We start from the raw sequence: 14,755 nt of genomic DNA, 5'->3' as shown, positions 1-14,755 counted from the left end.
CCTCCTGGTCAGCTCTATTTGACTTGCCACTCATTTGTGCAGGAGATAAATATTAAAATCTTTAGGCTCAGGCAAGAGGGGGCCCTGCTCTTGTCCCCATAATGTATAGGGTCCTGTTCTGGGCTTTCTTTGCCTATATTTCTCCCTGCTCGGCGAGGAGTTCATGGAGCCAAAGGCACCTGCCCCTTAGAACCCATGCTTCCCATGTAGGCCCCTGAAATTACCTGTCTAAATGGACCTGAACCCATTTGTGGGGTCTGTGGGGGCTGCTCCCAAATCCATGCTCTTGAGGATGTACTATGCTGCCTGTCTGCCGTCTGATGGAGGCCAAAGGCAGCTGCTGGGGAAGGGGTAGTAGGGAGCGAGGTAGACAGAGCAGAGACATCCGGTTTTCACACAGGCATGTCCTCCTGGTGGTTTAAGACAGTCAGGCTTGAGTAAAGAAGGGGCCATTCTCCCTGCGTTATTACCACATTTTACCTCGGAACTCTGTTGAGCCTGAGAATTTTGAATTCAAACTTGGCCAGACCATCATGAAGATATTTGTCAATTTAGGAGGTTAGCACATACTTTAACAGCTCAGCTTGATTTTTAACTTGAAAACGTTGAAGCATATGATCTATGGACCTCCCTTTGTACACGTTCCCTTGCCCTGTAAGTGTTACAGGCAGGCCTGGGGAAAACAATACTATTGGTTAGGTTGTTGTGAAGATTAAATGCAAAAAATTATATTAGTGCGTAGTAGGTGTTCAGTAAGATTTATTTTCTTTCCTTCCAGCTCATCAATATCCCTCAAAATAATCAGTTGCAGAGAATTCTTCTCTCGGTAGGGTCACCACCTTCCTTATTTTTCGGTTCTAGGGTGCAGCCTCTTGCTGTGTTGATTTACTGGGGCTAACATGTCCTCCGGCCTTTCCACTAAGGGGTTGATCCAAGTTTGAGAGGTGAGGCCAGATCCTTCAGTTAGCTGTGGCCAAAAAAGGGCTCTTATGCCAACCAGGAAGGCTGCAGGCCGCTTCTGAAGTGGTTCTGGGGCAAAGCAGCCTTAGGGCACCCAGGTCTTCCGTGTGTGTCCAGTCATCTGGCCAGACCTATGGAGAGCGATTTCTGGGTGTGGGAGGCAGGGAGGGAAAGCAGTCCCTTTGGGGACTCTAAGAGCTACCTGCAGAGGTACATGGGCCAGAGCTCAGGAATGGTACACGGAAAACAACCGTGTTTCCTCCAGGGCCAGGAAGGGAGTTGGGGTGGGGGGGAAGGGGACCTGACTGATCTGAGACTCACCATTTAGGACTCAGAGAAGCCAGACTTTCCTGATAAGTTGAAACCAGCAGAACTGGTTCACTCTGCTATATATCTCAAATTTGCTGTGGTGTATCTACTTTGTACTTTGAAAGCACCCATTTATTGTCTGCATTTTAAACAGTAAGTAGGAGTATGGTAAGCTGTCAGAAAATGGGGCTGGGTGAAGGAAGACACAGCAGGCATTGGAAACAGTATGTGCAAAAGCTGGAGGCACGGAAGAGGTGGTGTTGTAATGGAGGTGATGGGTGAAAGATGAAACAGAGTGGTAGGAGGATGGAAACAGGAGGCTGGAAAGGTAATTGGGCCATAGTGAAATGGCCTTGAAGCATTCTGATGTTGCTTCGTGGATCATAGAAAAATGTGCTTAAGATCTATGATAGGATATCTTTCTCGTTAGAAAACTCTCATTTCTTATAAACTTCAACAATTTTTTTTCGTATGGTTACTACACGTCAACAAATGTTTAACCTGTATCTTGGTTGGACATCTTGCTTGCTGAGTTTTCTATATCTAGCTATCCCTTATATATCTACTTTTTTTTTCTTAATCACCAGAAATAGAAATTTATTTGGGAACTAGAAAAATGTATTTTTCAATGACAGGCAAGTCCATCTGAGAAGTTTTGTGTCCCACGTTAGTTCTACGAAACAGATCCCTGAATATCACTGTTCTAAAACATTCCTGAAAGCTCAAGATGTCAAAACCAAACATATTTTACTAATATTTTCAGCGTATTCCAATGCTAAAGGGGGCTGTTACTCAGAAAGAAGATTTACCGAGTCATCTGGGATAGCATTATGCTTCCTAAAGATCAAGAACTATAGGCTCACTTTCAGGCAAAGTACAAAAGCCTTCAGATTTGCACGCTGCCAAATTTTATCCAAAGGGTCTGGGGGTTAGAGATACAGTAAATTTGCCTCCATACCTGTCCTTCCACCCGATGCCCCCATGGGTACTTTAACTCCCTACGGCCCCTCATGTTAAACCCAGCTTGGTTAAGTTTGATGATAAAACACTAGTCATTCTTTATACCTATTGTTGGTATGCATGCAACATTGTTTATTTGCCAGATCCCTGAGAGGCGAAGATCTAATTAATCTATTACAGTCAGGCTTCTCTTGGAAAAAAGTCAAGCCTTTCAGATAGGAAACCTGGGTTGATATCATCAGTGTGTTTTGCAATGGGGCTGGCTGGATTGCTCCAGAAGAATCAGACAGTGTCTGCTCAGCACGTTCTGAGGTTCAGGCAAGCTGGGAGGAGCAGGCTGGGAATGCAGAAGGAAGCCGTTCTGTTAAGCAGGGACATTAAGCAGGAGGGGCCTGCAGTATCCACCAGGCCAATGAACCATGCCCTCCTCAGAGGAATAGCTGGGCCTGTGTCTCCAGACCTGAGACTAGAATAAGGGAAGAGACAGCTGGAAATGGGGCCTCTGGCACCCCTACAGCGTGTCCCTGTAATCTTCTACACAGTGTACTTGAGGGTGAGGGTCAGCTCTGCTGAGTGTAACTCCCCTGAGGCTTTTCCTTATCGGCATGGCCACTCATGGGAAGGGAGTTAACGTGACCCCCCCCCACCCCCACCCTCCCAAGGCTTCCCAGGGCAGCCTGGTACTGGTGGTTGGGCTGGTGAGAGTCGAACGTTTGCTTTAGCTTATTTTTAAGCTACAACTTTTCATGTTTTCCCCAAATCTTAATGGTATCTGAACCCTGGACCCATCTCCCTTTCAAGGCTCCTCTCCGTCAGAGGGACACAGAAGTAAATCATAGTCTCGTTGAAATGACAAGTATGACTGTGTTGCTAGAAAAGAAGGAAAAGGAGGAACCAAGTAATCCTTCCTCTCTGCAAGCTGAGAGACAATCTGAGGAGTTTTCCACCCAGGAAACCTCTGAGTGGTAACTTATCCCTCCTCAGGAACTTTATTACGTGGTTTTGGCTCTCTTAGATCTCCAAGCAAAATGCTAAACCATCAAGAGATTTCCAAACTGGCTTTGTGAAATCTGTCCCCACGGAGTGGGCACAATTTGACCAACATTTGGTAGGGGTAGTGGGAAGGGAACAGAGCTTACTCTACATTTTTGTCCGACAGAACTTTCTGGAGTAATGGAAATGGTCTGCATCTGCTTGTCTAGCAATGCAGACACAAGTAGCTATTGAGCACTTGAATATGACTAGTGCCACTGAGGAACGGAAGTTTTCATTGTTTTTGTTTGGTTCATTTTGTTTTTGTTCCATCGACATTAACTTACATTTAAAGAGCCACATGTGATTGGTGGCGCTCACATTAGACAGTTCGCTAACCTCAAGATGCTAAGGGAAGGAGGGCAGCTTCTCTTCCTCCCAGTCTCCTCTATTTTCTTGCTTCCCTGGAAATCCGGCTCCTTCTTGTTTGTCTCTGGCAGCTCCATTGCCAAGGCCTCTCCCCAGTTAACCCTACTGCACTGGCCAGACTTCAGCAAGCAGCAACATTACACACTCTGCTTTGAAAAGAGTAAGTATGGCTTTCTCTGAGTAGGATGAGGTTGGCAAGGATCATTGAAGCTGAGCATGATATTCCAAACTGCTAATTTGCTCAAATCATTTGGGAAAGTGCTACTTAAAAACCCTGCCATGAGTGAATGCAACATTTCAGAAATTTGTGGGAGGCCAAAATCCATGCTACTGGAGGGTTAGGTTTGCTAATTGTCTCAGTGGTTGTTTATTAAATGGTTATGGAATAGTTCTTTCTCTCTGTCAGAGCACTTGGCCCAGAAAGGACGCTCATTTGCTGAGCCTTTCCAAAGATTCAGCCTGATTTCTTGTCAACTAGAAATTTGGAATCACATAATCTGCCTCCCCCCCCCCTCGCCCAAAATCCACAGGATGTTTTCATGATTGCCTTTGCAACCCAGGCAAACTGTCCCATGCACAGACCCTGTGAGAAGAGAGAGGCAGGGTGGCATAGGAGACTGTGTTTTGTACTACTCTGCTCAACCACATAGAGTTGGTTGGATCAGGGTTGGGCATTGACCCCAGAGCAGCCAATTTCATAGGCTGGCCTATGACCTGGCACAAAAGAGTGTTCTCTGACCAGATCCCCTCTTTCTGGACTCTAAACTAGAAGCAGAGAGAATCTGACACTGGAAATGGCAGTTGGGGGATGAGAGGGAAAGAGCCAAGTATAATGGCTGAGGTGGGGAGCTTTCTGCCAGAAGATGATTTTCCACAAATGGGGTAGAGCCTTGGAAGCGGTTTTTAAAATTCCTCAGGCGATTCAAGCACACTGATATCCATTTTGTTTTAATTCCGTAGGTACTTAGTCATCTCCAATAGGACACTTCCTTAGCTCACACCTCCCATTTGACACTTTAGCATAAGATACAGCTAGTATTTTGCTATTGTTGATAGTACTTTAGTGTAAGGCTTTCTATTTAATATTTCTTCAGGAGGGGTGGCTAGCAGTGCAATTACTAGTCAAAGAGACACTTACATTTGTGGTTCTTGTCACATATTGCTTTCCAACAGATTGCGTAAATTTACAGTGTCATTGGTTATCGATGTCAGTTCCACCTCAATCTTGTCAGCATTGGGAATTCCACTTTGTATTTCTCTCCTAATTCCCCATTTTTTAAAGTAAATGTCAGAAAGTGCCTGAAATCTGCTTTAATTTGCATCATCTTTGATTATAGTTAAGATAATCATTGAGATGGTCTCCATTACTATCTGCACTTTCTCTTCTCCCTGAGTTTCCAAAAGTAATGTCTTCTCGACACCCCCTTCTCCTACTATGAAACCTTTCCCTCCTATATTTTGAAAAACACAACATAGCTTTCAACGTTTCCAGTGGCAGGATCCTAGAGTCCCGCCCATCAGAAAAGCAGCCTTTTTCCATTTTAGTTCTACTTCTATCGTAGTTTTCCACCAGTGTTTTGCACACAATGACTGACACACATCCTCATCCAGTAACAATGCCACTTTGTTTGGTATGTGGCCAAAAATAAGACAACTAAATTAAACAAAATTAAACCAATTTCTTAACTGCAGGACTTCTCAGCGTCTTCAACACTCCTTTAACAAATGCTCAGTGAACATGTAAGAGGAGGATGTGGGAGGTACCTTTTCTAATCTGTTTTGCCTGCCATAAAATCTTTGTATACTGAAGGAATGGTGTCCTGAAGAAGGCACTTTGAAAAACCCTGCTCTGGCATACAGGTAACGCCCACACTAAATTCCGTGTGTATTCAGCATACTGGTTTCAGCATGCAGTATTCAGAACATTGGAACAGGGGAAAAAACATGGCATAGCACAGTTGCTCCATTTCAGACATCGATACAGAAATGACAAAACACAGGCATGTCTTAGGAAATCCTTTAAATACTATGTTTGAAAAGTCAATAAGGATGTTGGAAGGATATTTTGTGGTGTGAGAAGAAAACCTGCAACATGGTATGTGCAAAAGGATCCCATTTTTGTTTAGAAAAAAACATATATTTTATTGATTACTAGTTTGTCACCTCCAAACCCGACCACCACTAGAACATAAGTTTTTGAGGGCAGGAATGTCAAATCATACAGACCATTCTAAGTTTGCTTGAAATTCTAGGCTATGTTTATATTGATAGACTATTGTGTTTATTACACTGTCATGTTATTCTTTATATTTTATTTTAAAATGTGTTTACATTATATTTTTTGTTTTACCTAGAGAATGCAATTTACTTAACAATAAAGTGATATTATAGATGGGAAATTGAGCTATATATGGGAAAATAAAGATGTCTGGAAAGATATATATCAAAATGACAACTGGTTTTCTTTGAATGGTAGGATTATGTTATTCTTTAAAATGTTTGTCTTACTCTATTAATCCGAGAAGAATGTTTTCACAATGAGTATCTATCTATTTTACAACCAAGAGGAGAAATAGTTATCTTTATTTTGGGAAAAAAATAGGCAATAAAGGAAAATAACATTTGAGCATCTATTGTGCCCCAGGCACTGTAACTATCTGACAGCATTTAATCCTCCCAATTATTATTTCTGTTTCACAGCTAAGGAAACTGAGGCACAAAACACTTAGCTGGCTTGCCCAAAATCATACTGTATGTGTTGGAGCAGGATTTTGTTTTTAAATTGTGGTAAAATATACATAACATAAAATTTATGATTTTAGCCACTTCTAAGTATACAATTCAGTGACATTAAGTGCATTTACAATGTTGTGCAACCATCACCACAACTGTTTCCAGAAATTTTTATCATCTCAAATTGAAACTCTGTACCCATTAAATACTAATTTCCCATTTCTCCCTCCCCAGCCTCTGGTAACCTCTATTCTACTTTCTATGATCTTGCCTGTTCTAGATCTCTCATCTGAGTGGAATCATACAATATTTGTCCTTTTGGGTCTGGCTTATTTCACCAAGCATAATGTCTTCAAGATTTATTCATGTTGTAGCATGTATCTGGTCTTCATTCCTTTTTATAGCTGAATAATATTCCATTGTGTGGCTAGACCACATTTTGTTTATCCATTCATCTGTTGATGGACATTTGGCTTATTTCCATCTTTTGTGCACAGTGCTGCTATGAACATTAGTATCTGTTTGAATCCTTGCTTTCAGTCATTTTGGGTATATAGACCAAGTTGTGGAATGCTGAATCATAATGTAATTCTATGTTTAACTTGATGCGAGAGTGCCAAGCTGTTTTCCATTGCAGCTGTACTATTTTCCATTCCCTACCAGCCATGCACAAGGTTTCCACAATTTCCACATCCTCGTTAATACTTGTTTTCTGTTTTGTTTTCTAATAGCCATCCTAAAGTGTGTGAAGGGGTATCTCATCATGGTTTTTCTTTTGTGTTTTTTGTTTGTTTGTTTACAACCAATCACTTATTTTCTTTTAGGAACATGTAACTATCTCCTCGTGGTGTTGATTTGCATTTCCCTAATGATTAGTGATATGAAGCCAGTCTTGCCATGTGCTGATTGGCAATTTGTGTATCTTCTTGGGAAAAATGCCTTTTCAAATCCTTCACCTGCTTTTGAATTGGGTTGTTTTGTTGTTGTAATTCTTGAATTTGAGGTGTCTTTCATATGTTCTGGATATTAATCCCTTATCAGATTATATGATTTGCAAATATTTTCTCCCATTCTGTGGGTTTTCTTTCCATTCTCTTGATAATGTCCTTTGATGACCGAAACGTTTTCATTTTGATTTTTATTGAATTAAGTCCAATTTATCGACTTTTTTTCCTTTTTTGGCTTCTGCTTCTGATGTCATAATCAAGAAATCACTGTTAAATCCAGTGATGTCATGAAGATTTCCCCCTGTGTTTTCTTCTAGGAGTTGTCAAATGACAAAAATAATACAATTTGGTAATGAGTTTGATGTCCTTTATTCAAGGGAAAACAACGAGTGGATGAGGGAATACAATGTCTAACAAGCTGTGGACCACTCTTCCTGAGGAATTTTGGGCAAGAGCCAGTTTTACAGAGGTTAGAAGATACAACCTCAAAACAAGGCATGATTGGCTAGGACCCTGGGGATTTCCTTATAGGCTAGAGGGTCCTGTCTTTTTAGGGTAAGGTAAGCTAGCTAAAGCTGAGTTGGAGAATTGTGATTGATACATGCGAGGTGTATCAGTGAGGTGTTTCCCATAAGTGCGGACTGACTCAGGTCATGTGGGCCAGGCACTGAGGCGGCCTCCATTTTGTGGGTCCCCATATTGGAACTACCTTTGTCAGAGTTTTATAGTTTTAGTTTTTATGTTTAGGTCTTTGGTCCATTTTAAGTTAATTTTTATATATAGTGTAACATAAGGGTCCAACTTCATTCTCCAGTTTGCCCAGCACCATTTATTGAAAATATTGTCTTCTTCTACTTGAATGCTTTTGGCACCCTTTTTGAAGCAGATTGGGAATTCAGCTCTGTCAGACTTGAAGCGCTATGGCTTTTTTGTAGTAGTGTGCCCCAGTTTTCCCTAAAGCAATCTTTCTCCCAATCCAGAAGGGCTGTCATAGGCCAGGCCTAGTGAACTCCTTACATGCCCCCCAGGTGAGAGAAGGAGGCCTCAGGCATCACCCAAGGACAGCCCAGCCCCACTACCGTCAGGCTGCTCCCTCTGGATGCCACCACACCAGGTGACCCCACCTGGCTCAGGGACTGCCCAGACCGGTTTGCAGGGTTTCTGTTCACTGGGAGCTAGTTCCCTGTCCACAGTGGTGGCGCTCTCTCTCTCTCTCTCTCTTTCTCTCTGTTTCTCTCTCTCTCCCCCCCTTCCTCTCTGTCCTCTCTCCCAGACCCTGCCAACCCCCAGGCCAAAGGCTCTGGGCCACTGACTTCACTTCCACTCCCATGCCCAAGGGTTGTTGTTCCTTTTGTCCCCTGGGCCCCCCCGCCAGGCCAGCCAAGCTCCGCCCCAGAAGGTTTTCTTTTCTTTTTTAATGGATATAAAATTATCAATAACTACATGAACAGAAATGCTAACAATAATAACTCACGTTTATTGGGTTCTTACTAAATATAGTTGACATACTTCATGTTGTTTATTTCTCACAACAGACCTGTAAGGTCGATACTATTATTATGTTCTGCTAACAGATGAGAAACTAAGGCGATGGGGCTCAGATTCTGTGCACAAGGTCACACAGCAAGTAAGAGGCACAGCCAGGATTCACATGCCACCTCTGAACAATGCTTCTGGACAGGAGTGCTTGATGCCCACACTCGCTTGGTGGACCATGGATAGTTAATGAGCATCTATGTGTGTCAGCCAGTGTGTGTGTGTGTGTGTGTGTGTGTGTGTGTGTGTGTGTGTGTGTGTGTAAAAGAGCAGTTGTGGAGAGAAGGAGAGGAAGAAGGAGAGCACATTACCATGACACAAAGGCCCAGGGAGAAGAAGGTCTGGGGTAGTGGACAGGGGTAGAATTAAGTCTCAAAGTTACTTTTCAAATGCCACATTTTCTAGTATCCAGTGGGCATTGGCCCATCTATAGAGGTGAGGGAGCAAGTTAGGAGTAGGTTAGGAGTAGATAGCCAACAACTGAGGTAGCTTGTAATGAAAGTTCTGGAATACACACCCAGGACCATTCACCAGGTGCCCTCTCCCTTCCTCAGGCCTGGCTCTGTTCTCTGCCTCTGTCTTCCCATCCCCTTCTGGTGTGGCTCACTGATACTGCTTTCCCAGCAGGCTCAGGCCTGCCCCCATTCTGAAGGAATTCTCCCAACTAGTCCCGCATGGAGTAAGGGATGAAGAGATAAACAAGACATGGCTTTCACCTTCAAGGAGCCCTCAGTGTGGGAGGGAAGGGCATTCACCAGCCAGAAACCCCTGACACCTGCATCCCCTGCCCCCACAGTCCGTCCGTCACCACATTACATTGGGTTTACCTCAATATTACCTCTCAATTCTGCCCATTACCCGCCCCCCTCCCCCCCTCGTCTGGTCCAAGCTGCCATCATCTGCAAACCACTAAGGACTGATGGCTCATAGCACAAAGAGGCTGCCCAATAATACTGTAAGAGGACAGAGAAGGGAAACAACCAGGTTTATCTAGAGAAGGTCAGAAAGGGCTTTACAGAGGGGGCCAATCTGGGGTTCTGAAGGGTGAATAAGGGTTTGCAGGTGGGAAAATATATTTGAGGGAGATAGATTTGCATCTAAAGGCTTGAAGGGAGCCTTAGGGTGTCTGAAAAATGGCAACAATTTAGAAATCAGGAGGTGGTGTGAAGTGACCAAGCTGGGGCTATAGCAGCAGGCAGGGCCGGATTAAGAAGGCCTTTTTCCTGTAGATAATAGGGAGCCACTGAAAGACAAGGCTGCAGAGAGTGAGGGTGAGCTTTGGTTTGAAATGTGTTTAGTCTCCCCAGTAAATATAGGCTGGCTAAAAATCTTAATGTGGAATTTGTCCAGATACAAAACATAGCTGGCACCAGGCCCCCTTCCAGACTCCTAAAACTCTGTCATTTTGACCAGTGTCCCTTGTCATCAGTCCTGCTGAAAGATTATGAATGGGGGAATGATGTGGTCTATTTCCTTTTCAGAATAATCAGTTGCTCTGGGGACCGGGTAAGGGATGGATTGGAGGGGGAGAGGCTGTAGGGGGGACTGAGGCAGTGGTCCAGGGGATCAAGCAGTGGCTGTGGAAGAGTTGGGGGTGGGTGGTTACAGACTGTGAGGGATGAGAGAGGAGGAGGTTCTGGAAATTTCTCCTTAGACTGCTATAATTGGCAGAGAAAGTTTCTGCCCAGCTCCCCACAGCAGGAAAGTCTCCTTGCCACTTCTTCTCAACTCTCCACCTTAAGATGGAATACTAATCTGATTGGTCAGATTCCAGGGCTACAGTTAGGTCAAGTTTACTGGTGTGTGGGGTCAATGAGCATTAAAAAAAATGACACACAAGAATGTGATTTTCTCTTCCTTTTACTCACACCTAAGTACACGGGCCTTTGCTTCTCTAGTCAGCTACTGACCAGAAGGAGGAAACATCCCCCAAACAAAGGAGGGCTTAGGGAAAGGGAGAGGCCTTCTTAGGACTTCAGGCAGGCCCTGGGCTCCATCCCAGCTTTATCAGAGAGCCCTGGCTGCTGGGCAGGCCAGGCAAAAACAAAGCACAGCTTGTATCTCCTACCATTTGCCCTTGGTGCCTGTTTCCCTTGGGAATCAGAGTGGGGAGTGGCAGGGCAGGGCAGGCCTGTAGTGGCTCCCTTCTTAACATCATTAAAACCCCTGCCTTTATTTCTAACAGCTTAATCAAAAGGGAGAAATGGGCTAGGGGAGAGGGAGATGTAGGGATGAAAGAGAGGGTGGAGTCTTGAAGGTCAGAAACTGACTCTGGGGAGTAAAGAAGAACAGGGCCCTCTCCCAGTGAGTCAGTGAGGGCGGGAGCTGGCGTGGCTGCAGGGAAGGGCCGGGTTTCAGTTTGGAGAGGGCAATGAGGGAGGGAAGGAGGCCCAGACAAACACTGTGGGATCTATGGGTTCCAGCCAATCGAAGTGTGTGCTGCTGCTTACCAGCCATGTCACCTGGGGCAAGCCCCACACCTTCTCTGAGCCCTAAGCAGGGCTCAGCTATAAACTGGGATAAGAACACCTCACAGCCAGGGTGCAGAGTAATTAAAGTGCGGTCATGTCTATGACAGTGGTTCATAAACCATAAACCTCTGCACAGCATAAAGAAGTGTTATCCTTTTTATTATTCCCTTGGGAATGAAAAAAACAGAGTGCCTCTGATAAGCATTTGTCCATTCTTAACTCCACCCAGCTTCTCTCTGCACAGCCGTCCATCCAGCTTCAGAAAATGCCATTTACTCCCTCCCCCACACAAATATTCTCTTTGTGTTTGTTCCCTGATACTCTCTCCTTCCTTTTTTCTCCTCATTTATATGGACGTCCCCAATATTAAAATAAGAAGAGACCCTCTCAAAACTGCTTGATCCCCTTGTCCCTTGTAGCTACTGCTGTATTCCCTCCTCCTCCGCCTAATATTTTTTCTTTGCATCAGTTGTCTTTTGTCATATTAATGTCATAACAAAACTTGGAGGTTAATAGTACTTACTTACCCATTTTACAGATGAGAAAAGTGAGTCTCGGGGCCAGCCCGGTGGCTCATGTGATCGAAGCACCGTGCTCCTAACGCCTAGGTCGCCAGTACGATTCCCACATGGGCCAGTGAGCTGTGCCTTCTACAGCTAAGATTGTGAACAATGGCTCTCCCTGGAGATGGGCTACCGTGTGCCGCCCTGAACAGCCGTTAGCCAGCGTGAGTGGCCGGCCAGCGTGAGCTGCTGTGGGCTGCCATGAGGTTCTGTGGGCTGCTGTGTGCTGCCATGAGCGGCCAGTCGCCATCATGAGTGGCTGGAGCCATTGTGAGCATGACCAAGGACTGGCGACCGACTGCCTCAGCTGGGGGAAGCGCAAGGCTCCTAATACCAGCATGGGCCAGGGAGCTGTGTCCTACACAACTAGACTGAGAAACGATGGCTTGAACCAGAGTGGGAGGGGGAGGCGGAAGAAGGGGGTGAAAAAGTGAGTCTCAGACTAAAATTCAGCGGAAATCCCAAAGAAGTTTTTTCTTTGATAACTCATTGCCTCCCTTTGATGCTAAGTTTTTGAAATGAGTAGTCTGAACCTACCATCTCCATTTCCCTGCCTCCATTTTCTCCTAAACCCACACAGTTCATTCACTGCTTCCACCACTGTACTCGCCTCACGATGCCAGGCCCCAGCTCCTCCCCAGCGAGCCTACTGTAGACCTCCCAGACCTCAGTCCTCTCCAACCTTCACTGGCATGCATCTGACCCCACCCACTACCTTCTCTGTCCTCACATTTTCTCTTTCCTTCGCTAGGACTTTCCCTTGAAGTCTGAAACCGAGAAGGAGGTGGTAGGGAGAGTTCTTTTCGTGTCTGTGGTTCCTGTACCTTGGTTGTGCAATGTTCACTCAGGTGAGTCATGGGACCCTCACTTGGAAATGCCTCTTCCACGATATACTCTGAGCTGTGGCAGGATTTCAAAAGCACAGTCTCACCACCCCCAGTCCAGCTGCCAAGGTATTTCCCCAAAAGAACAATGTACCTTGGTTTGGACCAACTTGTCAGGGGATGGGGTTGTGATTTGATGACACATAGGATCGGAGCTGTCATAGCTTGTGACTTGGCTGGGCATGTGAAGGTTAATGTCAGCAGTCTAGGACTACTTGGAACTAGACCTTCCCCAGAGGAGAGGAGCAGGGGCTAGGGAGATGAACCCAGCCGTAGGTGATGGGTGGGTGGGTGGGGGTAGTCCTGTGTTACTCAATATGATGACTACTAACCACAGGTAGCTGTATCTGAGTTACACTAGCCACCTTGCAAGTGCTCAATAGTTAGATGTGGCTGCCATATTGGACAACACCTGATGTCGAATGTTCCCGTCATTGCCAAAGTTCCACTGGACAACACTGATTTTAGACCACTGGATAGAAAAGAATAAAAGGTAAGCACTTGGCTAAGAGAGCGAGTAAGAGATAGACAAGTTCATCAGGAATGTCCGTAAGAGGGGCTAACATTGGAGATGTAAGCAGGGGGCAGCAGGGTGGGCAGGTACTATGAAGGTGCCCCCCTTCCACTCTCTGTGTGCATCTCCAGCCTAAATGTCAGGCCTATCACGTCAAAGCCACACGTTTTTCCCCAAAGTAAGATGCACACCCTTCAGGGAAGAAACCCATGCTAGGGCTGGAATCAGGGAAGTGGGGGACATGCCTGTTTCTCTCCAAATAGTAATCTCTTGAGTCTAGGCAGAAGGCTGGAGAGTAGGTGTTTGGAATAAAGATCTAGAGATTAGATGTAGAGGAGGGAGTCAGAAATGTGACCTAGAGCAGGTTAAAAATATAAATTTGGGATTCAGTTGTAGTCATAAAAACATTCTGTCATTGCCACCTCTGGATCTAAAAGTTTAGATGACTCATTAACTCTCCACTTATTTCTGCGTAATTCAACGATAAGCATCACTTTTGCTAATTATTTGCTTGGAGATGAGTCCTTTAAACCATGAATAAAGTGAGTGCCTATTCAAAACAATCCTTATGCCCTGTGCTCATGAATGAGACCTGGAAAGTCTTCATTCTCATCTGATTCACTCCTTAAATTGTATATTCCAAGACGTAGCTTCAGGCACGGCTGGATCCAGGCCGTCAAAATCAAAATGTCATCAGAAATCTATGTCTGTCCGTCTCTGGGCTCTGCTTCTCTTTGTGTTGGTTGTCGTTCTCAGACTTTCTCCATGTGGTGTTAAGATGGAACTGCAGCAAGCAGCTCTAGTAGGCTTCACACCGCTGATTCCCAGTAATTTCAACAAGAATTCCAGGGCTGACCTTGATTGGCCTGATGTGAGTTACTGCTTATTCTTGAGCCAGTAGCAGGTCTCTGGAAAATGCAATGCTCTGATTAGCCAGGCCTGAACATGGTCACACCTGTGGCAGGGATAGAGTCAGCTTCACCTAGACCACTAAGTCTCTGAGTGGTGCAGAAGTACTTACTTCTGCAAAGTAACCCAAAGAAGGAAAGTGGATGCTAGGCTGGCAGAAACCACAGATGCCCACTGCACAATCTTTAATGATAGTTATCATTATTCTGAAATGATAGCACAAAGCCTAAGCCAACACTTTTTTTTATTGTGGTAAAATTGGTATATGTTATATGTATATATTTCAGGTGTGTAATATTATAATTCAATAGTTGTATCCACTATGTGGTGATCGCTTTAAGTGTAGTTACCGTCCATCACATTACGATTGATCCCCTTCACCCATTTCGCCCTCCCCACAAGCCCACATTTATCAGAAGGGTAGGGAGGAGCTTTGTGATACATAGAAAAATCTCAGTAAATGTTTAGGGAAAGAAAGATTCACAGGGGAGTAAATAGGAACATACGTTAAAGTGTAATCTTGTTCTATGGGAAAAGAAAAGGAGTCAGAATGAGGGCACAATTTTAA

The sequence above is a fragment of the Rhinolophus hipposideros genome (genome assembly GCF_964194185.1).
Source record: "Rhinolophus hipposideros genome assembly, chromosome: 11".
Lineage (NCBI taxonomy): Eukaryota > Metazoa > Chordata > Mammalia > Chiroptera > Rhinolophidae > Rhinolophus > Rhinolophus hipposideros.
The sequence above is the reverse complement of the archived record's forward strand: the minus strand, read 5'-3'. Positions refer to the sequence as shown.